This window comes from Globicephala melas, chromosome 3, assembly GCF_963455315.2.
Source record: "Globicephala melas chromosome 3, mGloMel1.2, whole genome shotgun sequence".
Lineage (NCBI taxonomy): Eukaryota > Metazoa > Chordata > Mammalia > Artiodactyla > Delphinidae > Globicephala > Globicephala melas.
In genome coordinates this window covers 39703102-39729080 of record NC_083316.1, presented here as the reverse complement: position 1 = coordinate 39729080, position 25979 = coordinate 39703102, and the positions used below count along the sequence as shown (strand labels likewise).

Genomic DNA, 25979 nt, shown 5'->3' with positions numbered 1-25979 from the left:
CTTACGTGTCTGCTTCATTTTCATCTGTCCAAAAACTGAATTCTTGCTATTCTGTGTGTGTATATCTCACCATGACAACCTTCAAATGGTATTCTCAGTCTTCCGGTCAATAAGACCTTTCAGCACAACCTCACAATAATAAAAATAGTGCTTCCTGGGTCTTGTTTCCAAGATCGTTGGCTGGACAGTAGGGTTGGCTAGGCTCTTTTTAGTTGTTTACCCCAGCCCAAATGACTGTGGCCTGTAGGGCAGAGTTTTTTGCTAGATAGATGCTCCTTCTGCGCCTATGTGAACACGTTTCACTAAAAAGTATGGACAGAAATAAAATGATTGACAACTCTTGTACAATAATGTCAGAAGAATAAACATACTTAGGAGAAACCAGGCAGCCCTATGACCTAACTGAACCCTGGATATCAATTTGGGAAATTTCAGTTGCTTAGCTAAATATGCCAGGCTTTATTAGCTGGACTCTGGTGAAAGTTTACTATGATAGTACCTTCTTGGTCACTGAGTATGGGAATGTCTTAGATTTAATAAGTTTTTTCTGGTAACTCACCAATGGAATTCAGTGATAGAAAATATTGAGAAAGAGCATTTATATTATCCTTCTATCAGGCATTTTTATTGTCAAGAATTGTGACAAATCTAAAATTCTACCCTATTTGTACACTAACAAGTTAGCCCGCCACAGTTTCATGGGTGGTGATAGAAGGAATGAGACTCCTGGATCAGAGTCAAAGAACTTTACTACTCAATGGCAATAGCAGTACCCAGAATATCAGCATTTGCACTAGTTTTCTGAGCCCCAGTTGCAGTAGGGCATTGCAGAGAGGGATAGATGACATCTGCACATGTAGTGGGCTGTGTGATGGGGGGGAATTCTGAGCTTAGAGAACCCAACTCTTTTATAATAAGCAGTAAGCCTAGTTGACCTTTGCCCTAGAGGGAGATATTATCTTTAGTATACAGGGCTGAAACAAACCTGCCCTTTTGCCCAGAAAGGAGTACTATCTTTATTTTCAAGACTGTTTTTTTTATAAAAATACGCTTGGAATATCGTTCATAACAAAGGCAGTTAGTATCTCTACTTGTAAGGTAAGTAGCTGAAGGAGAAAACCATAGAGAATTGTCTTCTAATGGTTATGGGACTGTCATTTTGAAAGAATCAGAAAGGTGCAAATTCATGTGAAAGAGTGGACAGAATATACTAGGAAATAACCTTATGCCAATTTTCATTCAAGTAATTCCTAAGATTTTCTTCCTAGTCAGTAAAGAGTTTAGAAAAAGACAACATGAGGAAATACAACTTTAAAAGACTGGTTTTGTATGTTATTTAGTGGTTAAATGAAATCACATTAATCTTGAAAGAAGTCTGTATGACATAAAAAAATCAACTTTTTTTTCATTGATTTTATCTCATTCCCAAGACAAAACTTTCATAACATGAGAGATAGGAAGCTTTACTGATTTTACTGTCAGGGTTTTAGATGTCATCAGGGTTGTACTTAATCCTTTAATATCAGAGTTCCTATCAGTTTGTGATTCATAAATGTTTGTAAATTAGTCATAATATATGTAATGAAGAAAATGCCCAGTGGAAGTGGAAACTAAATTATATACAAGAACAAAGAGAATATTCCTGTAGTTAGGGTTTGAAACACATTTGTTCAGCAGCATGTTGATAACTATGTTGAATTGGAAACTTCACCTGAAGAGGCTCAAGAATATAATCTCCCTCCCTCACAGCGAACCTACTGAGGAAACAATTCTTTATGCTCAAAAGATCCAATGACGGAAAGTACAGAAGAACTCACTGGGACTTCTCTTTAGACTTGAAGTAGGGGACTAGGAAAAGGGTTGTCAGAGCAGCCATCCTGTAGTTTTAACATAAAGCTTTAGGGGCGTTGAACAGACAAGAGCTTTCCAGGAGGTTTTTTGAAGTAGTACCATGGTTTTTACTAAGCATTATTACTCATGAAACTCTTGGCGAAAATGTGCAAATAGTTTTGGTATCCCTCAAGCTTTAATATTATTAATTACTTAGATTTACCTACAGGATATAAAATGTACCACTATTTAATATTTAAACTGATGTACTGAAAAACACTTTTAAATGAACAAATATTTATGTTACTAAATTCAATAGCTAATCCTAGATGAAGTAGAAAAAGCTTTAATTAGAAAACACACTACAGAGTAATCAGGACACTTACTCTTTAAAATTAAATATGAGGTAACAAAAAATGGTTAGCTACATGTGCCTGTGTGAGTGTGTGTGTCCCAGTCAAAACTGTTTTGGGTTCAGTGTGAAAATTTCTCATCTTCTGATATTTGTAAAAATGAATTTGTCAGATTATTTGTTCTACACTTCAAAAGGAAGAGAAAGCCAGACCTAAGGCTGAGGGGATAATTACATAACTAGACAGTAATCTCCTATCTGGAAATAAAATGCTAGAAGCTTTATGGTGACCGGACTCAGGACTTCAGAGCAATTATCCAGAGCATCTCAGCTCAGAGACACAAAGGCAGAGGCTACGCTTGGGCAGTGGGCCTCTGGGAGGATAGGAATGTGCTGAAAGGGAGCAGCGAACAGCATGCTAGCTTTCTAATTTTTCTTCAGGTTGAGTTTGACAGGTTGTCAGAAAAGCTAGGTATGCTTTTATATTTCTTTTCTCATTTAATTATCACAATAGCCCAGTGAGAAAGATATTATTCTTATTCCTGAATATACTGAAACCTCAGAGAGTGAAAAGGTATGTGATGTGCTCAGGGTTTGAAATTTGCATCCAAATCCAGTGCTCAATTCAAAATCCTCTATTGATTTTACTACACTAGTACTTGGATTGAGTACTAGCTCTTATCTTTCATAGATCAGAAAACTTGGGCTATACATTTTAATTTACTTTTTAAATTATGCTTAACTTAAAGTCTTGACCCTGGAAAAACAATGTTGACCAAAGGATTATTTTTTAAGTGGGGTGGCATGGTGTGTGAGTGTGTGTTTATGTGTGTATGCATGTGTGAGAGAGAGAGGGGGAGAGGGAATTTGCTTTTCTTTTTTCTTCTTCATCGTGTATTGTATTAATGTCACCACTGACTCGATCTGGAAATTAATATATGTCATATGATATATGGAAATTAATATATGTCATATGATATATAACAAAGTTATTTTTTCACAGTTCTGAAGTCTGGAAGTCTAAGATCAAGGTGTTGTCAGGATTGGCTCTGGTGAAGTTTCTCCTCCTGGCTTGCAGATGGCCACCTACTCATTATGTCCTCACATGACCTTCCCTGTGTGTGTGTGTGTGTGTGTGTCTGTGTCTGTGTCTGTGTGTGTGTGTGTGTGTGTGTGTGTGTGTGTAGAGAAATAGGGAGCTCTAGTATCTCTTCCTCTTCTTATAAGGACACCAGCCCTATCAAATTAGGGCCTGATCCTTAGGACTTCATTTAATCTTAATTACCTTCTTAAAGACCCTATCTCCAAATACAGTCATATTTGGGGTATGAATTAAACATGAGTTTTGGTGAGACAGAATTCAGTCCATAACAATTGTTCATGCTCAAATATTTACCAGATGAATGAAAGAATACTAATTGTGATGTGTGTATGTGTCCATATATGTTGGGGTTTTTTTTTTGCGGTACGCGGGCCTCTCACTGTTGTGGCCTCTCCCATTTCGGAGCACAGGCTCCGGACGCGCAGGCTCAGCGGCCATGGCTCACGGGCCCAGCCGCTCCGCGGCATGTGGGATCTTCCCAGACCGGGGCACAAACCCGTGTCCCCTGCATCAGCAGGCGGACTCTCAACCACTGCACCACCAGGGAAGCCCATATATATGTTGTTTTTATATAGAATTTACATCTGATGTTTGAAAAATCTAAGTAGATTTTAACATATAAAAATGGAAATAATTTGAAATTATTCTGAGATTCAAAAACAGTTTCAAAACTCCTCTACTGATATGTAACAAGATAAACTTGAGCTACAAACAAAACTCCATTTCAAACTTCCAAGAAAAGCTGAAAAAATGGTTAGGATAAGAAATATGCATAAAATAACTTTATGAGTTTTCTGATCTTACATCTAAGCCTTCTTCTTGTAAGCACTCAGAAATTGGAATGCCATGAACACTATTTAAAATGCCTATAACTGTTAGCAAATATTTAATGATTCTCTGATATCTTAATATTCAAAATAAATTTCAAATATTTCAAATATATGTATTAAGTTTTCAAAGTACATTTACCCTTTAGTGTCAGTGTACTGTGGTATTTGAAAACATAGGCTGAGACTTGAACTTTGGATTCAGATCCTGGTTTCAAGACTTACTAGCTATGCAACCCTGGGAAATTTACTTAACTGTTTTGTGTTTTCATTTTCTCATCTGTAAAGTGAGGATAATGTAAATGCCTATCTCTGTGTTGTGAAAATTCAATGGGATAATCTCTGTTAAGCACTTAAATATAGTACCTGGTTAATAAATGTTAGTTCCTATTGTTATCCCCCAATGAGTACATGTGCTCATTGGCTTTTCTGAACTGCTTAGAATTGGCTGAGGGAAGCAAGTGAATTTGTAAAATTTGCAGTTCTCTAAGTGCTATTTGCGGACTCCCACTTGAGACCCTTTCACTGTGTTCTGGAGGTCAAAACTGTTTTCCCAATAACACTAGATATCCTTTGCCTTTTTCACTGTGTTGACATTTGCCCTGATGATACAAAAGAAATTGTGGGTGAAACTGCTGGTACCATAGTATAAATCAAGGCAGTGATGACAAACTGTGTGGCCAGTTTCACTTAAAGAATATCCTGGATGCTGTATAACAAAGTGAATCAGCTATACGTATACATATATCTCCATATCCTCTCCCTCTTGCGTCAACTAACACAACAATGTAAAGCAATTATACTCCAATAAAGATGTTAAAAAAAAATTTAAAAAAATAAAAATAGGTATTTCAGGAAAAAAATATCCTGGATGAAGGGATAAAAATTAATAATGTTATTAAATCCTTATCCTTAAGACTTTTTAAATATTCTATGTGACAAACTGAGAAATTCATGGAAAGTACTTCCGCTACATACATTATGACAGTTCTTTTGTGAAAAGAATTTATGTGATCGCTCAAGTTACAAGCCAAATTAGCCACTTTTTTTCGGGGAGTACCATTTATACTTTAAAGAGCAACTGACAAACTATGGTTATGCAGACTTAGGCACTTGACAGATATTTTCTCAAAAACTAACAAAGTGAGCCTGTCAATTCAGGGGAAAAAACTGAGAGTATTTGTTGCCAATGATAAAATTTGAGCTTTCAAACAAAATTTTGAATTTAAAACTTGTATCCCCACCTTGGATTTGATGCCTTCTCAACACTTAAAGACTTTTCTAATGTGATCTGCAGTGATATTTATGAATGGAATTTTTTGGTATTATATAATTAAATGTGTCAATATTTGTAACATCTATATAAGTCAGTGGACTAATATTTTCCAAAGACCAGTTTATGACGTTACAATATTATGCATGGTTAAAAGATTCATTCAAAGTAAAAAAAAAAAATAGACTAGTGACTTTAATATAATGTATAAAAAGTTTTTCTGTGTTCAGAGTCCACACTGAAATCAACCATTAAGAAATTACCACAAGTTGAGTTTTGGAATAGTGTCAATGAAAAATGTACAGAATTATCTGAAATGGCTATTAATATACTCCTCACTTTTCCAACTACATATCTGTGTGAGACCAGATTTCCTTCATATAGTTCAAAAAAGTCAACACATTGAATCAGACCAAGTGCTAAAGCAGATAAGAGAATCTAGCTGTCTTCTATTAACCCAGGCATTAAAATGATTCTTAAAAAATTGCCATTCTTCTCACTAATTCTTTTGTTTGGGAAAATAGTTATTTTTCATAAATAACATGTTATTTATATTAACATATAGGTTTACTGCTATTACTTTTTTTTTTTTTTTTTGCGGTACGCGGGCCTCTCACTGTTGTGGCCTCTCCCGTTGCGGAGCACAGGCTCTGGACGCACAGACTCAGCGGCCATGGCTCACGGGCCCAGCCGCTCCGCGGCATGTGGGATCTTCCTGGACCGGGACACAAACCCGTGTCCCCTGCATCGGCAGGTGGACCCTCAACCACTGTGCCACCAGGGAAGCCCTACCATTACTTTTAAAGTAATAAATAAATATTAAGATATTCTGCTTTAATTTCTAATGCATTTACTATCAATAGATACAATCCATATTAACCAAGGCTCTTTGGGGTGTTAAACATATTTTAAAAGTAAAAGGGGGGCTTCCCTGGTGGCGCAGTGGTTGAGAGTCCGCCTGCTGATGCAGGGGACACGGGTTCGTGCCCTGGTCCGGGAAGATCCCACATGCCGCGGAGTGGCTGGGCCCGTGAGCCATGGCCGCTGAGCCTGCGCGTCCGGAGCCTGTGCTCCGGAATGGGAGAGGCCACAACAGTGAGAGGCCCGCGTACCGCAAAAAAAAAAAAAAAAAAAAGTAAAAGGGGTTCTGAGACTAAAATGTTGGTAAACCTCTAGTACAGTCTGAACCTCTCCTGGAAGTTGGTCCCTCAGTGTGGGTGATGGCTGCTAGTTGATCTCATCTGTATTGTTCTGTTGTGTTTTGTCATCTGCAGAGCCAACCACTGTGTGCTAGTAGTACATACCAGATCTCAATGGAAGATGTCCCATGGCAACTGGCATACAGCTGGAGTTTCAGAACTTTCTCTTCCTAAAAAAAGTAATACATTCTTTTTAATCTCGACATCCATCAAAGCGGTCCTCAATATTTACCACACCGGTACACCTAACAAAATGTAAGCTCATGTTAACGTAATGACTTGGTACTTTTTGTTGTTACCCTATATAGCTGTCAGAACATTCTTGCACATCATGAAGATTCAGTTTAAAAATTTTAAATTAAGAAATCTACAAAACACATTAGGGGAAATTTTTTGGGGTGCTCCTCCAGCATCAGTAGATTATATTTCCCCTTTTAGAGAAAAAATATTCAATCTGTATGGTTTTTACAAGTTGTATTGGAACACGTGTGCTTTTTTTTTTATCAACATACATTGTAGCTGAAATAAGGAGAGGGGATATGGAATGTTCAAAAATTTCTTGTGAGAGTCCCCCTTGCCCAGAAATTATGCTTGTTTATTGTTGTCACCATTGAATGTATCATACATGAGGTAAGAAAGCTGTTGATTGGAAACCACCTCTGATCCAAAGCAAGTGGTACTCCCCTCCCCATATTGAGGCGGTCATCCAGCTTTGTTTCCACTTACAGGTAAATCCTTTACTAGCCACTCATACAGATGATCAGAGGGGTGCTAGACTGCTTCATTGTTCAAAGAAATAAAAGAAAAATCAGGTAGAGAGTAGAGTTATTTCAGGTAACATCGGAATGTCTGGGATAGAAAATGAGGACGCAGTTAACCCTCGCTTATTCTTCACGTCTCAAAACATCCATTTTATTGCCAAGAAAACAATCAAATTAAGGCATAAGCACAGGAAGAGAAGTCACTTCTAATTTTGCCAGGTCCTAAAACAGCATTACTACCTACTAAAAATCTATAATTTAACTTCTTCAAAACTAAAGTTTTGCTATTTTTATGTCTAAAATACAGGATATTTGTTTTAAGGAGGATTAGCTCAAGTTGTAAATAAATATTGACAAAATATGAGGTTTTTTATTTTCAATTGTACTGATGATTTTATTTTACTTTATTTTTTACTGAATTGGATGCATTGATTTGGGGTGTTTTTTAAATAAAATTTACATTTTAAAAAACGAGCAATTTTTGTTTTTCTTCTGCACAGTCAAGAAATTTTTAGCGGAAGGAAAAATTATGAAATCTGACATTTAGAAGTTGCCTCTTCCAAAGTTATGAAAAATGTTGTATTTCAAACAGGAGGATCTGGGTGACAGGGTCTTAAAGAGTAGGGAAATGCCCTGCATCAGAATGCTTGGTGGGGGGGGTCTCCCAAGAAGGTCAGAAGCACTGAGTGTGTAATAAGCAGGGGGCACTGCAGCAGCCATTATCTTCCCTCTTGACAGAGCAGCTCACTGACCTGGCATGCTGGCAAATGGAGAGGAAAACTCTGCTCGGAGATGTAAATGCCCCATCCAGGTCCCTCATGAATATCTTGTCTCCAGGATTCAAGCAAGTGACCTGGAAAACAAGGTTCCTCCCAGTCAAAATGACAGGCAGAGCTGGTTTCCTGTTAGGAAGACTATGAGGTGTGTAAAAAAATTATGATTTCTGAGGGGAAAAAATGAGATGTCACACAGAGCAAAATATTACTTTCAAATGGTCCTCTGCAGTTCTTTTGAATGGCAGCTGTTAAGAATTCAATTGTGTGTATGACATGCTGGAATCCAGAATGGAAGTTCTGTTGGGGGGCAGGAATGAATAGAAATGTTCGATTTAAATACTCATTTGAGAATATTTGAATATCTGTCATTCTTTATCGCCTAAAGGTTAATTCTTGAAAAAATAATTTCCATTAGCAACACAAATTCTAACCTTGTCAACTCCTCTTATGTAATGCATCAGTGCTGAAAAGCATACTCTTGCAAAACTGTACCATTAAATATATAGTCCTGGTTTATAGACAATATTTTCCTCTAGAAGTTTCATTGGTTTATCAGTTATTTGCTTATGGAGGATTTATTAAGATATGTTCGCTTTTGTGTCCAACATAAAATAATCATGAATCATCAATTTTTTTTAATTATGGAAAATACTGAAATTACAAAAAATACCCACTGTTATACATTTCGATGAAGAAGTGTAAAATTCATATAGAAAATATGACCATTTTAAAGTATTTTATGATATAATACTACATATAGTAAAACAATGCTTTAGAGTTTGGTTAAATTTTGGAAAGCATATTTATTTAAAATATTCTGCTTATTTCAAATAATATATTTTACTACTTTTATAATAACTGATAAAACTACAACTCAGTTAAGACAAATGAATGTTTGTACAACACCATGATCAACTTGAAAGAATTAATCATCTGTCAGATATGGCAGTCAAACGTGTGTAAATCATAGTTAAGCCTGTTTTGTCTTCCCAAGAACAACATTTACACTTATACCCATTAAAATAAGATTTAAAAAAGAAATTTGGGGATTTCTAGTTCATACACATATATAAAATTTTCCTTAGAAAAATAATAGTTTAATGTTATTTGTTTTAAAAAGTTTTTGCTAATGTGATGATATATAAACCAATTTTAAAAATCCACTTTGAAGTTAAAAAAATTACTATCTGAAAGAGAAAATAGAAACAAATATTTTGGGATTTGTCACCAGGAATTTTATACACACATACACATTTTTCCCCCTTGTTACTCCCGCGTGAAATTTCTGTTTCTTTATTGCAGTTTTCTTTTCCTTTTTTTTTTTTTTTTACTTTTGTATTCAACATAATCTGAATGTAAATATATTCTGTATTGTTATGATCTTTTTCCCAGAGTTAGGAATTATCTTCCAAAATATTTGCTTATCATGTGGAGGTTTTCAGGCTCCACCACTGGTGCTGAGAATGGCTGGTTTTGATGTTTTGGAGTTGTTATGAGCCATTTTTGGAAAACTACAATTTAAATTTGCACACAGAGCTTAGACAGAATGTATATGTTAATGAGCTCCAGCCATGGATTGCACACTCAAATTATCATCAATTGTGCATGAAATTTTTCCAGGCTATTTGTTCTGAAAATAAGTACTAAATTATGCATTCAACTTAGATTCAGGCATAACATAGGTTTTTACAAATATTTTCAGATAGCAATTTTTGTGTGTGCAAATACTATACAATTTTGTTATAAGGCATTTTCACTTTACTAGATTAAAATCAACATACTGGTGCATTCATTGCCGCCACAGAAGCACAGGCAGATTTTTTTTGCCACTCTTAAATTATACCTTGGAATAATAAAATTCACTATTGTTTACTAAAACTACCATAAGCTGCCTTCCGCTCATTTCTATGCCACTACTGAATGTACCTTCAATCTAAGGAAACAACGGTTAAGCATTCATTTTCAGTAAGCATTACAGTGGTGATAGTGAGTTCCTCTGGATTTTGCATTCAGATTTTGAAAGGACTTTAACAGGTTAGAACTACATTTATCTTCTTGATTTCTATAATAAAATAATAGTTTCAGATCTAAACATAATTTTGTATTCATAATTATAGCAAAATTTAATATCAGAAGAATAAAAAGGTAAATAAATGACTTTCTGTGGCTAGCACTAAAAATTTCCTTATCCAAGATTATTAATTTTACTAATGAACTTATCAATTGATCATAGCCAAATAATAAAAAAGTCCAAATAGCAGATTGCAAGTCATTCTTCATTCTGTACCACAAGGATCAGAGTTAGAGAGAATATTCTCATTTGGGGCTAAGGAAGCTAAGCATGAGCTTGAAGGAATCTTGTCTCTTCTTCATTACTGCCTCTCTCGTGCATTTAAGAAAGAAGACTGAACTTGAAAGCAGATGCAGGGGAACAAAGACCTTTGTTGTGGTGTGAGACAAGGGTGGGAGATCTGTAGTAAGAACATGAATAACTGGGTATTTTCTTAGGGTCAGAGTTACAGAACCCACATACTCAGTCTTGGAGTATCTGAATTGACTTCTGCAGCTTAGGAATCTGTTAGCGAGTGTTTGAGCTAAAAAGATCGAAAAGGAATGGTCTGATCTTACAGTGCCTACTGAGAGCCGTGTGGTCTCTAAAGTGGTTGCAGCATGGTTGGGTCACACACAGGACTTCAGTGGCTTCCAAATAAGCTTGTTTATACTTCAGATTATACTTCGAAGTTCGTCATAGCTAAAATGTCAAAAATAAAACTACCTTTTGGTAATGTTTTAGAAACACCTAAATAAGTAAACACTGTCTTTGCCATGGTCTATTTCACTTAGGGAGACTGTTAAATAATTTAGTGGATGAGATACCCCCAATCTTGCATCTCTTGATGGCCTTGAAAAGATGTTTCATTCTTTTGGCAGACATGAATGATCCAAATTTTTTGAATCCAAAAGAAAAAGTGTTTCATAGGCTCAGGGATAACGTGTTAAAACTATGAAGTAGGTAAAATTTGTCATTGCTGTCGTCACTTTCATAACCGGCACCTTCCTCTGTCCAAATTTTCTTTTCATGAGAATGAATCTTTCCTTTTGATTTTCCCAATTCACTCCTCCTGGCTCCCACAAATCCATTGCTTCCAAGCCCTCCTAGTGACCCCACTATCTACGGATATGCACACTCTGGACTGAGCTCCAAACTCGACCTCTCTGCACTAACCCAACTGTCTTCTATGATTGAAGTTTATCCCTAGGTGGCTGTGTTTTCCAGGGATTGTTTGGTTGCAAGAAACTTAAACCCAATGTGTACAACTAATCTAAGCAGATGAGAATGGCCATCTGTCCAAAGCCAAGAACAGAAATTGTAGCCATGCCTTATGTGGAATTGGAAACAGGACCTGGGAGTTCTCTATAATAAAGGCAATTATCCTCTCCATCTGTTTTTCTCTGGGGCTGTATGTGTGTACATCTCTTCTCTCCATGGATCTTTTCCTCTTTTTTTTTTTTCGGTACGCGGGCCTCTCACTGTTGTGGCCTCTCCCGTTGCGGAGCACAGGCTCCGGACGCACAGGCTCAGCGGCCATGGCTCACGGGCCCAGCCGCTCCGCGGCATGTGGGCTCTTCCCGGACTGGGGCACGAACCCGTGTCCCCTGCATCGGCAGGCGGACTCTCAACCACTGCACCACCAGGGAAGCCCAGGTCTTTTCCTCTTTATGTTTAGAGAATATAGCCTGCTTATTTGCAGAGACAGTCTCATCTTCACTTGCTCATCAAAGAGGTCTCTACTCACTTTACAAGTCTAGTACCTGAATTTAATTGATCGGATTGTACCAATTACAGTTTTCTAAGAGAGAGAATCCGATGGACCGGATGCAGCCCCTGGATTAGGTGTCCCGCCCTGAATTAGTCAGCTATGCCTAGAGAGAAAGAGGTATCCGGTACAAAGAAGGCTGAAGAGTGGAGAGTGGAGAAAGGTGGTCTGGCTGTGAAAGGTACCCTGGGGTTTATTTGTTGGCTTTGTTCTGGCAGCTTGGTTACCAGCTTTGTTTTCTTTTTTAAATCAAGAAATTCTTAGGTAATTTGATTAAATAATCTGTGTTAATGTGTTCAGAAGGTGCTAGTGAGTTACCCTCTGGGAAAGCTTTTTGCCTTTTAATGGCTCATTTGCACCTAGATCATAACTCAGATGCTTTCAAGAGGTTGGACCAAATATTTCTATAAAGGAAACATCTGGGCATAGAATAATTGTGGAGCATCTTTTAGACAATTGGAGAGGGCGTGTGCAGTGTCATTACAAATCATTTAAAAAATTATGTGTAGTATATGTGAAACGGCTTGGCAGCCAGAAGCTGCCCACAGCCTGCTATGTTGTGATTCCTGATCTGAAGCTCTGCTGTAATCCAAAAGGATGATTCTAATGGTTTCTCTGATTGGCATCATGAAAAAGCCAGTGGAAAAGGTAGTACTGCCTTATGTAATTCCCTAAATCCAGTAGGAAAAGTTCTGTTTGGGGAGTAAGAAAATCTGGGTTCTGGTTCTACTTTTGCCATTTATTGATTTTAAGGTTTTAAAGATATAAGTTTCTCCTCTTTGAGCTCACAGAAGGAGGGGTGACTACTGAGAGGTTTACAGACTTAGTATCATCAGAATAACATGGTGAAGATGATGACCAGGGCAGTGTGTCAAAGCAAAGAAGAAAATTCCTAGGTTCTATCCTAGACCAACAATTGCAAAATGTCTGAGTGTGGTGCCCAGGAATGTGTATTTTCCAAAACTCCCCAGATGGTTTTAATGCAGTTGTGGTGGTGACTGCCATTTAGGAAGCTGACCTAGCTGCTCTCTCAGCTCTGACAGTCTAAGAGACTAATGTTCGAAGACTGACCTTTTTTCATGGGCTGCTGTTCTTGAAACGGAATCTGGGATTGCCATATTGAGTAAAACCAGACTTCCCTTGGGATAGATGAACGCATCTGCCATGATTTTCTTCTCAGAGGCTAATATGAGGGATTTCTGTTTTCCCACATGTTAAAGTATGCCTTTGCTAGGGATCAGTCATTCAACCATTAATTCTTGATTCCTGGTTTTGCAGTGCTGTGTTCATTTTACTATTTCGTGTGTTTGTATCTTTATACTGTCTACAGTTTCCTACTCTTCAAGAAGTTAACTTTAGTTCTGAGTTTAGAAAGATTTCCTACACTTTGACCTCTCCCAGTTAGATTTCTCTAAACGCTCAGTCTTATTTAGGCAATTCTCTTGTATGTTTCTGTCATATCTTGCATATAGTTATACATATTTCTTATATTGAACTGAAGAACTTGGTTTATTTTGCCTTTTCTTTTGCTTTCATGAGGCAAAAACTCTACCTATTTACTCTTACTAGTACTTACTAGTGTCTAACACATAGACTGAATAAAAATGCATGTCTGTGTAATGAGTGAATTAGTGAAACTGAAATTAGTGCCACATGAAAACTGCTGCCACCATTGCTTATCTCACCACCACCATCATCGTTCTCATCATCATCATTGTCCTCAGCACTATACGTTAAGTAAGAGCTTTGCACACGTTTTGTTTTTCACAGGAACACAATGACATATAGTTGCTCATTTCTGTCTCCTTTTTTTCTTCCAGATGAGAGATCTGGGTACAGCATAAAATAAATGCGTCAAGGTCAATATGTTGGTAAGCAGCAGAGCCAGCATCTAAATCTAGTCTGACTTTGGAGCCCAAGGTCTTAACCACAAAGATCTACTCCCTCCACCATTTATTACAGTTGCTCTAAAGTTTGGAGTAAAGATTTGTTATGCTGCTCTATTTAGAGTCAGGGTCACCAGCTTATTCACAAGAAGAGGAGTGATAGGGACATTTATTGCTTCCCAATAACTGCGCACACAACCCTAGATTTTGTCTTTTTCTCCTTTTTTTCCCTGCATCTGCATGACTGCATTTTTGTGCAAGCTGTGGTCAAGCAGTGCCAGTGATTCTGGTTTGCAAGGTGAAAGGCAGGAAGAAAATGCACTATTCTGTTGGTTCAGGGAAAACAGAACAAAACAAAGTAAACAAACAAAAACTCCAGTTCTTCATAACCATCACAGTTTACTAGCATCCCCACAGTTTATTTAGCATCCCGTGTCACCATGTACAAATTGACGCATATACCACTATTGGTAATTTCTTTAGAGTGCTGGTTAGCTTTGTTTATTGTAGTCTCAAATGCATTTTATAACCGAGGCAGGAGTTTATTTTTGTACTGCCCACCATGTGTTCTTGCCTCTGGTTATTTCTAACAATCTGACACAAACACAATAACATCGGTAGCAGCTAAAATGCTTTGAAAGTTTACTTTGCATCATGTACTTTACAGACATGGTTTTAGTTCATCCTGAAAACAACCCTGTGAGTAACAACTTAATACTTTTCCCACTTCACAAAGGCAGAACCTGAGGCCTAGCGAGAGCAAGTAAATTAGCATTAACATATAGCTAATAAATAGAAGAAATGGTATTCAAATAAAATTCTGTTTGAGTTTAAAGCCTATGATATATGATAGTGACTACCCCTCTGCCCTAACTCTCACTGTTCTGCCAAGTGTTCCACACTTTCATGTCTCTGCCTGTGCTGTTCCCTCTACCTGGGTTGCCTTCCCCACTCGTCTACCTGGATTCCAACTAACTTCCAACTAACAGAAAAGTTGCAAAAGTAGGGTAAAGAATTCAAGTCTACTCTTCATCCAGATTCGTGAAATATTGTTTGCTATATTTGTTATTCCTTCCTCCCTCCCTCCCTTCCTTCCTCTCTCTCTAAATTTTCTCATGTATCTCTCATACATATATGAGAGAATTATATATATATGTATATATAGATAGACCTAGATCTAGATACCATTCTCATATGTATGTATATAGAACAAGTTGAAAGAACAAGTTGAAAATATCATGTCCTCATTCTTAAATATTCAGTGTGTGTTATCTGAGAATAAGAACATTCTCTTATATAACCACAATCAAAATCATCAAAATAAAGAAATTTAATGATTTTAAAGTGCTTTTGCACAGCAAAGGAAACCATAAACAAAATAAAAAGACAACCCACAGAATGGGAGAAAATATTTGCAAATGATGTGACCGACAAAGGATTAGTCTCCAAAATTTACAAACAGCTCATACACCTCAGTATCAAAAACAACCCAATCAGAAAATGGGCAGAAGACCTAAACAGACATTTCTCCAAAGAAGACATACAGATGGCCAAGAGGCACGTGAAAAGATGCTCAACATTGCTAATTATTAGAGAAATGCAGATCAAAACTACAATGAGATATCACCTCACACCAGTCAGAATGGCCATCATCAAAAAATCTGCAAACAATAAAAGCTGGAGAGAGTGTAGAGAAAAGGAAACCCTCTTGCACTGTTGATGGGAATGTAGATTGGTTACAGCCACTATGGAGAACAGTATGGAGGTTCCTTAAAAAACTAAAGATAGACCTATCATGTGATCCAGCAGTCCCACTCTTGGGCATATATCTAGAGAAAAACATGGTTTGAAAGGATACATGCACCCCACTGTTCATTGCAGCACTGTTTACAATAGCCAAGACATGGAAGCAACCCAAATATCCATTGACAGATTAGTGGATAAAGAAGATGTGGTACATATAGACAATGGAATATTATTCAGCCAATAAAAAAGAATGAAATAATGCCATTTGCAGCTACATGGATGGACCTGGAGATTATCATACTAGGTGAAATAAGTCAGACAGAGAAAGACAAATATCATATGGTATCACTTATTTGCTGGAGTCTAAAAAAAAAGATACAAATGACCTTATTTACAAAACAGAAACAGACTCACAGACTTAGAGAATGAACTTATGGTTACCAAGGGGGAAGGGTGGGGAGGGGAGAGGGATAGATTGGGAGTTTGGGATTGACATGTACACACAGCTATATTTAAAATAACATGCCTTTCCATAAAAAAAGATGCATTAATTACCCAATTTATGTCGATTTTCAAATGTCACTAGTTGTCCCAATAATGTCCTTTTAGCTTTTTTTTCCAGTGCAAGATCACTCATTGTGTTTAGTCATCATCTCTCTTTTAGACTCATGTAATCTGGAATAGTTCTTCACTCTTCTTTTTTTCCTCTCACTCATTCTTTGACATACTTTAGAGTACATGCCAGTTATATTGTAGAATAACTGAAGGCTTTGTCTGATGTTTTGTCTGATTTTTCCTCATGATTTGATTCCATTTATGCATTTGTCAAGAATTTCACAGAAGTCATACTGTATCCTTCACAGTGCATCACATCTAGGGCATATCTTGATTTTGTTGTTGTCTATTTGTTTGTTTTGCTTTTATCTATATTATTGGTGATGTAAACTTTTGATCATTCCTTTAGGATGGTATCCTTTGTTCACTTTAAAAAGTGGTCATTAATATGTCATATGTGAGAAGATATTTTGAGACAATGTAAATATTCCTTTCCTTCCACAGATTTTTTGTCCTTCCTCAATGACCATGGTTATTGGATGGAGGTGATTTTCTAATTCCATCATTTCTTGTGCATTTATCAGTTGGTATTCTACTGTAAGGAAGATCTTTCCCTTCTCCCTCATTATTTATTTATTTTAACATGGACTCATGGCTTTTTATTTTATTCAGTGGTTTATAACCCCATACAAAAACAAAATTTTATAAAATTGTAAAATGGTCTTACATTTGGTCAGCAGGGACCTCTTAAAGCTCTGTTGCTATTGCATGTTCTATTGATGCTATTTTATACAAATTTCTTTTTGCTACTTCTCATATAGAAATTTTCGGAGTCAACCAGGTTTTGATGTTCAGAAATAAGGAACTTTGGGATGGAAATGAATGGTTTCCTGCATTGATGGAGTTATAGTCAGTGGTGCTTGGCAGCCGGCTTGAGAGCCAACTGCTTGCATATTTTCTCAGCTCCCAGTGACATCATCATGTTGGTAGTTTGAAATCAGCCATATCACAGAAATTGCCAGGCTTCCCCTGACTCCCACACCCCTGAGAGATGGTTGTTAAACATTTCATCGCACACTGCTAGCTATATTCAATCTCTAATTTGCCGTCACTTTCTTCAGATTAGCTAAGCGTCCTGAGCAGAAGTTGGTGTAGCTTTCCTTGAAATCCCGAATGTCACACACTGGTCTCCTGCCTTAGAACAGAGTGCAGAGGAGAGGGATGGCAATGAATGAGAGATAAACAGTAACTGGGAGTGAATTTCCCCATTGGTTATCCCCCCCACATGTAAAAGAGGCATCATAACCCTCGAGTCATCTGGTAAAAAGAGGTCATTCCAATTCCATGAGCCTGGCTCTTTGGGGTCTCAGAGGGGTGTGTGCCTGGAGCTGAGGAGGTCCCTTCTGAATGGGCAAATACAATTACCCAGCTTCAATGGATGTTGCTGCCATTTTAGGTTCACTGATTCCTCTTCCCCTCAACCTGGCAGCCCCACACCATGTCTTTGTCTCACTGCAGCCCATCACAGAGAGCTGCCCCAGATAACTACAAGTTAAAAATGCTTGGGTGAATTTCTTCTAGAAAGCGGGGTCTCTATCAAATTCTTATTTAAAATGTGTGTGCCCAGCTGGAACATTTATTTATCTCAGATTGATAAGCAAGCCAGGCTTGTTTTCATCAGCTCCAAATTTGCTTTGACATGGGAATGTTGACACTACCAACCTGGGCTTAAATTTGATCACATGCTTTTATCGAAAGGGTGGCCAGCAGGCTAGGATTCCTCTAATGTGACAGTACTTGAATGTACTATCCAGCTTTAAATGTAATAACATTTGAAAGGCTTCCTCTAACACTAAGAGGGGTTGTAGCGTTCTTGAACAGATGCAGTTTTAAGTGCTGTGCTGTTCTCAGAAAAGTAACCAGGAATATGGAAGCTTTACTTACTATCCTCCAATCCAAAAAAAAAAAATTACTCTCTCTCAGTCTGCTGCTTCCAAAGGAAAGTACAGAGTATAAAGGGTATATATAAAATTTTTATTCTTCCTCCTTGCCTTGTGTCATATGAGCTGTATTTTATTTTTCAATAATAATTCATAAAATAAAGATGGAAAAATAAAAATTTTCTCCAATTTGCTTTATTATTTGTAGGATTTTTTTCTGACAGATCTGATTGTGACAGAGGAATATTAAAGGCTGACACCTGCTATTAAGTTGGAATTTTTGATGAGGTTCAAAGGTGGATCTCCATGACCTGGAAAAATAAATCAAGGTCACTGATTGACTCGTACAAAGTCTCTTCAGCCATTTATATTACAATGTAATTATAGCAAACTGATGTACAATCCTGGAAGAGCTCTAACCTACTCATATTGATACATATGCATTGTACGATGAATAAATGAAAAGAGAAAAACAATATGCAAAGGAAATTGTCTATATTCTTCATTATAAGGAGGTTCTAAGTACTGCACAGCTACTGTAAAGATTAGTTTCTGGATCCCCATCCTTCAGTGATGTTCAGATTGTCTTGATTTACTATAATTTTTCTAGTATTCACTTATTATTATTATTTGAATTTAACACATAGTCTTATTATTTTACTTGATCGTAGAAATTAGCATTATTTCAGAACTGAAACACCCTCTGACTGTAATATTGAAGAAAATCTAAACATCCATTATCTTGAAGAAACATCAAAGTGTGTAGTGAGGTTTCCTATGCTGCAGTGACTTTGGGAAATTGTAGGAGGAGAGAAATGCTCATATTTCCAGAATCTTCTTCCTCATTTATTTCAGGGTTAGATTCAGTCCTATTAAGTCAGCTTTTAGCTCTCTTGTCAAGGAGTGGTAGGATAAACATACAAAGAGAAGTACTGTATGTGACTATGTGCGTTGGGGATGCAACTTTTTCTTTGCGACGTTTTCTTCCTTGGATGAAAAGGAAAGGGTTGATTGGCAGCTACATTGCCTGAAGTATGAAAGAGGGTAGTCAGGAGTGTATTGGTTCAAAAAGTACAACAAAGGATTGCTTAGCCTTTTCCTTGGTCTTAATCAAGAGCAATTCTTTTCATTAGCTATTCTTTGAAGGAAATTGAAAAAAACAACAACACACACACACACAGAAAAGGTAGAAAAGATCAAGGAGGAAGCTGTGGCTATGAAGTATTGTGACAAAATTCCTCTACCAGAGAAAATGGAAAATAGAGACACAGGTAGATTTTCTTTCTTTCTAATTCCAGGAGATTCCAGTATACTGTTGAATCTCACTTAGTCAATAGGTGAATGCAATGCTTAAACACAGTGTACGTATTTAATTATCAAATCAAATTCTTTTTTATAGGAACAGGTAAAATAATGATTTACAGCAAAGTTTCACTATTGTTTGAAACGGATTCCTCCTTTCAGTATGCATGAATCTTGTGAATCTTCCCATCTCAGAGTTTTTGATTATGTTCCTTTGGGCTGTGTCCCCTAGATGTTTTACCTGGCATTCCCTTCATCCAAGATTGAATTAAGCTTTTCTTTACATAGTTGGTATTATTGAAACTATCTCTATCTCTCTATAGCTGGTCTAGCTATATAGCTTTCTATATATTTACTACATTATAATGCTGGGAATACCCTAGCATGACCTCCTTCTTCTAGAATATATTATTTATCATTCTGGGGGTATTTTTTCATGTTTACTTTTTTTTTTTACATCTTTATTAGAGTATAATTGCTTACAATGGTGTGTTAGTTTCTGCTTTATAACAAAGTGAATCAGTTATACATATACATATGTTCCCATATCTCTTCCCTCTTGCGTCTCCCTCCCTCCCACCCTCCCTATCCCACCCCTCTAGGTGGTCACAGAGCACCGAGCTGATCTCCCTGTGCTATGCGGCTGCTTCCCACTAGCTATCTATTTTACGTTTAGTAGTGTATATATGTCCACATATTTACTTTAAAACCTCAGCCAAGAGTCGGTGAATTCATCTTCTTATGTCTCTTTTTTTTTAAATTTTTTTAAAATTAAAAATTTACTGTTTAATTTACAAAGTAATCATCTAAATATTTTCAAAGAGAAGTTGGAGTTTTTAAGATCATTTCTGGAAATTATATAGACATCAAAGTTACCTTCTATGGAACATTACTACCAAACTCAGAAGTTATGAAAATAGAAAAATCATTTATCTTTTATTTCCTGCTGATTAAAATTTTATGTCATGTCAAGACTATAATCTCAAATTTGTGTTTGTAGTCTCAAGAAGACTACTGGTAACTATGCATGTCACAAAGATAATCTAGCTACACTTGACTAAATAAAGGAGACAACATATTTTCTCCAGAAAATTTGTAATTCAATGGATACCACATTAAACACAGGAATAAAAGAAACGTATAAGCCAGTGAAATAAAATGAATTCTCATGTCTCTAAATATTTACATTTGCAGAATGTATGATGGAGAATGTCCTGAAAGTTGGCTGAAAGGCGCACTTGTCTCCAGGTATGTGGGAGTGGGGCATAGCGACACATTTAAAAAGCTGAAGAGATTGCAAACCTAAATCGCATCAGATGCTGCAGGGTAGCATAAATAGGATTGTGTCTCTGTGCATTTTCAGTAGTTAATATGCAGATAGAGCACTTCTGTGGAATTAGTTTGGCTCCTGTTCAGCTCCCAGCAATATCAATATTAAATCTCTAGTACAGTTGAATAAGTAGGGGATTAACATATTTCCAGATTCATTTTATTATGTTCCTTGATGGTTGATTTCTTGTACTGAAAAAAATTACTTCTGAAGTTACTCCATCGACAAATGGTTTTATTCTAAAGATGTGGAAAATTGTAGACATTTTAGGTGGAACAAATCTATTTAGTAGCTTGAAGAAAAATTAAAAGGAAAAGGATTCCCTTCTGCATCATTGTAACATGACTAGTCGTTGATATTTTTGTACAAATAGCATTTTCTAGATACAGTTGATTAATATTAGCTTTGTTGCTAATTTATTAAAATATCACATTTAAAATGCTATTAATTACCCACTTTCTCTCTTTCTTTTTCTCTTCTTTTTAAGTATAACAAAAAAGTGTATAGCTGCTATCCCTAATGTTCACTATAGTGAGTTCTATTTTTCTTGTGCTTTGTGTGCAATTTTCCTCTTGAAATTTGTATACATAAAAATTAAATATCAACCACTAGTATTGTAGATTCTGCCAGACAGAACCATCAATAAGAAAAAGGGGGGAAAAAACCCCACTGCCTTTCATAGATCACCCTTCAACCATTACAGTGACAAAATAATTGTAGGACCAGTAAGATTAGTCAGACCACATGGGCACAGGACACCGAATCTGTGACAGAAGCAAATGTGCTATTAAGAAAGTAGCCAAGTAAGGGCATGCTGTTCTGACACTTCGAGCGCTGCCTTTGAATATAGAATGCCTTCTTTGAGTGAATGTCAGGGCACGGTGATTACCATAATTAAAACATACGTATATGGCACATTTGTAACTGTTTAAAGTTCCAGCAAGTGAAGATTACTCACAACTGGAAATCTGCCACAGTGACGGTGGCCTAAGGACACCGCAGAGTTCAGGTGTTATAGGTAACACCCATCTAAAGAAAGCACAGCCCTACACTCAAGGGTTTTGTTTGCCTCATGGAAACATGCTACCAGAGTCGATTTATACCTGCTATGGTTTAAAAGAACAAATAAACTCATTGGCGCCAACCAATTCTATTTTTCTTACCAGGCAGCAGAAACTGAGAAGTTTTGGGTCTTATGTTTTATAGGGAAGCGGAAAACATTTCTCCCTTTGTGAAAGCCTAGCGATAGAACCGTCTGGAAAGTCACATTAATTATTATGCTTTGAAGGTTGAACAGATGAGCATCCCATCAGTTAGTGTCTGGGTGTATGCTAACTTTTAAAATGCACTAATATCATGAACGGCTCTGTGTGGTTATGTGTACTCAGTAGATTATAGGAATTTATGTATTTACAGCACCTGGTTGACTTATTTTTTAAAAAATCCACTGTTTAACTCACTGCTTTGCCTCTAACATTAGCTTTTTGGCACAAAATAAATGTTTTGTTTTAATAACAGGCCAGTCTAATAGGAGGTGATGGTAGTATAACATAGAAATTCATTTAATAACCCAGGTAAAGATGTAGTTTTATTTTCATTAGCTATTTTAAATAATAACTTAAACTTTTAAGTAACTTAAACTTGGAGAAGAACTGTGGACACTAAATTCAGGCAGTTACTTGCTTTAAAAAAAAAATCTCCTCTAAACTGTGCTTCATATAAAATGTAAATTAACTTCATTCACAAAACATACATTTTATACTAGAATTTTAAAAGAAGATATTAGAGAGACAAAAAATTCCTTGTATATGCTAATTAACTGACTCATTCAGCTAATACTTATTATTAAATAGCTGTACAATATTGATCAAATATTTATTAACCAAGGGGGTGCTAACTTACCTCAGGACATATTTTGAAAATTTGGGGGCACCTTTCTTGAAGTCGCAATGAATTGGGGGCACCGCTGGCATTTAGTGTGTGGATTCAGCCCTAGTTATCTTGCAATGCATTTATTATCTGCCTCTTCCCAGCTAAAGCAGGCAGTTTCCACCTCGGACATCTCCGTCTCTTCTTCTCTGGCTGAGAGTTTTCTCCAGCATCACAGGAGCTTACTCAGCCACAAACAGGGGCAACCCCGAGGTGGGGAGTAGTTAAAGACCCCAGCGGGTCATGGGAATCCATGGATGAATGCCCCAGCCTTCCTGTCCTTGGGTAGATGATACTTCTGAGGTGTGTTCTGCCTGGTTTCTCAGAGGCGATCCCGTGGGCTGGGTCCCATTCACCCACAGCAACATCCCACAGGTTAACTTACCCTATATTCTCTTTTTTCCTTCCTTATACCCGTGTCTGTTTCTCATTGTATGTTTTGGGGAGATGCCAGCCTATGACATAATCCCTCACAAAGAAGGATCGTTCTCAATCCTTTACAGCTATTGAATGTCCTAAGTATTCAGTTGCTTGTATATGCACACATACCACTCTTATATATAATGTTTTATATACATTTATATATTTATATATATTTACTAAGTCTAGAATCTACCTATAAATATATAGCAGACTTTGCATGTTTTCAATATATATTAAAATTTTCAGGAATACAATTATGTATTATAGGAAAAATGGGAAGATTTTACTTAATTTTGTTTCCAAAGAACTTTTCAGCATTTTGGAAAATCTTGTTGCCAGTGGTAGAAATTTGTCTTTTGATCAGAATATTGTGGCTGCAATGTAGAGAACTTAACAAACAGGACAGGGTTGATGCTATAGACCAATTAGGCAGAATTGGCAATTTTTACAAAGGAAACAAGGATAACTTGGACTAGAGATATAGTCACGGATCTGAAATAATTATATATATAATATATATTATATATAATAATATAATATATAATATAATGTAACAATTTGGTTTGGGCAGATGGAGTTGAGTTGTCATTGATATACTCAAAGGGAGATGTCAGGTAGGCACCTGAATATGTGAGAAAATACTGAAGAACAGGAAATTGGAGAACAGGTCAGGTTTAAAGATATAAATGTTGTATATCATCATCCTATAGATAGTAATTAATTCTGATAGCATAGCTGAGATTGCCCAGGGAGAGAATGTAGGGTGAGACAAGAAGCCTAAAACGGAGCTCAAAGGACCTCTGATACTTAATTTTTTGGGTAGTGTTCAAAACAAACTGTAAAGCAGAAGCCAGCAAGGCAGAGGAAACCAGAAAAAGTGTAATCACGGCAGCCAAGGGAAGAGAGTGCTTCCAGAAAGATTAAATGTCAAATTCTGCTGAAGGGGCACAATAACAACTAAAAATTACCCATGTGGGTAATTTTGGTTCCACCATAGCATACTTCCTCTGTAAATTTGGGAAGTTACTTAAAATTCCCCCATCCATATGGTCTACATAGAACTACTGACCTCTTAGGAATATTGTCAGGATTAAGTGAGATAGTGTTTGTCTGGGACTTAGCAAACAGTCTCAATTTATGGAAATTTCAGCAAGGGAGAGGAGGACCCTGGTTGAATTTAGTGTCCCTATAACCTGCTCTGCTCTCACTGTAACCAAGAGAAACTGAATTGCTGATTCCTAGCTTAAAAGAAAGGTGGCAAATCCAGATAGTATAAAGTGATCCCTAAAGCAATTCCAGTAGCTAAAAATTCAGAGAGCCGTGGTTGTTACAGAACCTAATTACAGTTAAACCACATTTATTGAGCATCATTGGGAAATAATGGGATCTACATCAGGGCATTTTTCAGGTGCTCTACTGTTTCATGTTACTTCAGTTACCTAGCTCTGTCACTTACTAGCTGTGAGAACTTAAGCAATTAAGTTTGTTTCCTTATTTGTAAAATGAGACTCATAATAGTAGCTGCATTATAGGTTTATTGTGAAGATTAAATGAGTCAATCCTAAAGGTACTTAGCACAGTGACTGGCATATATTATGTGCTTGTCTTAGGTTGAGTTCCTTGGAAAGCAGAGCCTAAAATAAGGACTTGGGCGTAGTTGTTTATTTGAGAATTAATCTTAGGAAACGAAGTGAGGTATGAAGGAGAGAGAGAGGGAAGGGAGAAAAGCCAGTAGAGGGTAAATTAATGGGCTGGTTATGATGTGACCAGCTGGGGTTCAATACCATGGGGGCCTTCCAAGGGGCACCCTAGAATTGTCCCACCAGGAAAGAAGGAGGCTGGGGAATTAATCCACTAACTCCTGTCCCCCATTGGTTGAAAGTTACAACAGGGAGGAAACTTCATTCAGTTATGGGCTGATCTGTCTTCCTTGGCTTTAAAGAAAGCTTTGAGGCTCAAAGCAGAAACACCACTGGCAATTTGAGAGGGTCCTGGCGTTATGCATGGAACTGAAATGGGGGTGGGTTATGTGATGGGATTCATCACAGGCATAATTGGTAAATCCAAATGGCATATTATGTGCTCAATGTTGATGGTTGTTCTCAGATTTTAGATATAGTGCCAAGCTCTTTACATGCTTATTCCATTTACTTTCATGAAACCCTCTGTGGTATTACTGTGGTATTACAGTTTCTGTGGTATCACAGAAACTGATAACTGGGGGATGAACAGAAATTAAAATGCACAATATCATACCAAGAGGAGGTAGACAGGTTTTAAAACTAAGTTTTTCTTTCGCCATAATTATCTCAGCCTCACTAAGGATAACGCTGAACTGTGGTAAGAGAGAAGAAATATATATTCCCAGAATTTAAGTTCTTGAAGGACTTATAGGAATGGCAGCAACTTTGTATGCCTTAAGATTCCAGAAGTTAAAGAAAAACTTTACATATTTGTTTAAAAAACACTGGAGCATTGCCAGTTTGGATTCGTGCTCTTTATAGTCAACTCTGAATTATTCATGGATTAGGTTGTGTATAGCTAAACTAAGTTTTTCTTTTTTCCTCATTCCTCTTGGCATTTTGCCATTAAGCAGTTACTCTATAGAAGTCTGGTTGTGAAATCTTGGCCAGGTGAGTTTTATAACTTATGGGTAGGTCCCATCTCAGTTTGATGGAAAGGAATTTGAAGATTATGGTATGACTGGATGAATTATTTAACTAGTCAAATAATCCATGATTTATAGAATTTCAGAATTAAGTATTGCCTTAAAAGTTATCTAATTGGTTTAATTTCCAAATAGGCGAGTTGTATTTTTGTCAACATGTTTACGAACACAGCCTAAAATGACTGATACAATTATTTTTGAAGCTAACAAACCCCAGAAAAGTCCAGAAATAACCTATCAGTCATTAACATCTAATGATTTT

The 25979-nt window shown here is 36.8% G+C and overlaps 1 long non-coding RNA gene across 2 annotated transcripts in view; it reads left to right on the top strand.

The window, feature by feature from the left end:
* The window catches only part of LOC115866469 (uncharacterized), a 1106684-nt gene that overhangs the window by 293473 nt on the left and 787232 nt on the right, over positions 1-25979 (top strand). For both annotated transcript variants that reach the window (XR_011377317.1, XR_009563374.1), the window contains exon 3: positions 20562-20615. This is a non-coding gene — a long non-coding RNA (uncharacterized lncRNA). The remainder of the gene's footprint in view (positions 1-20561; positions 20616-25979) is intronic.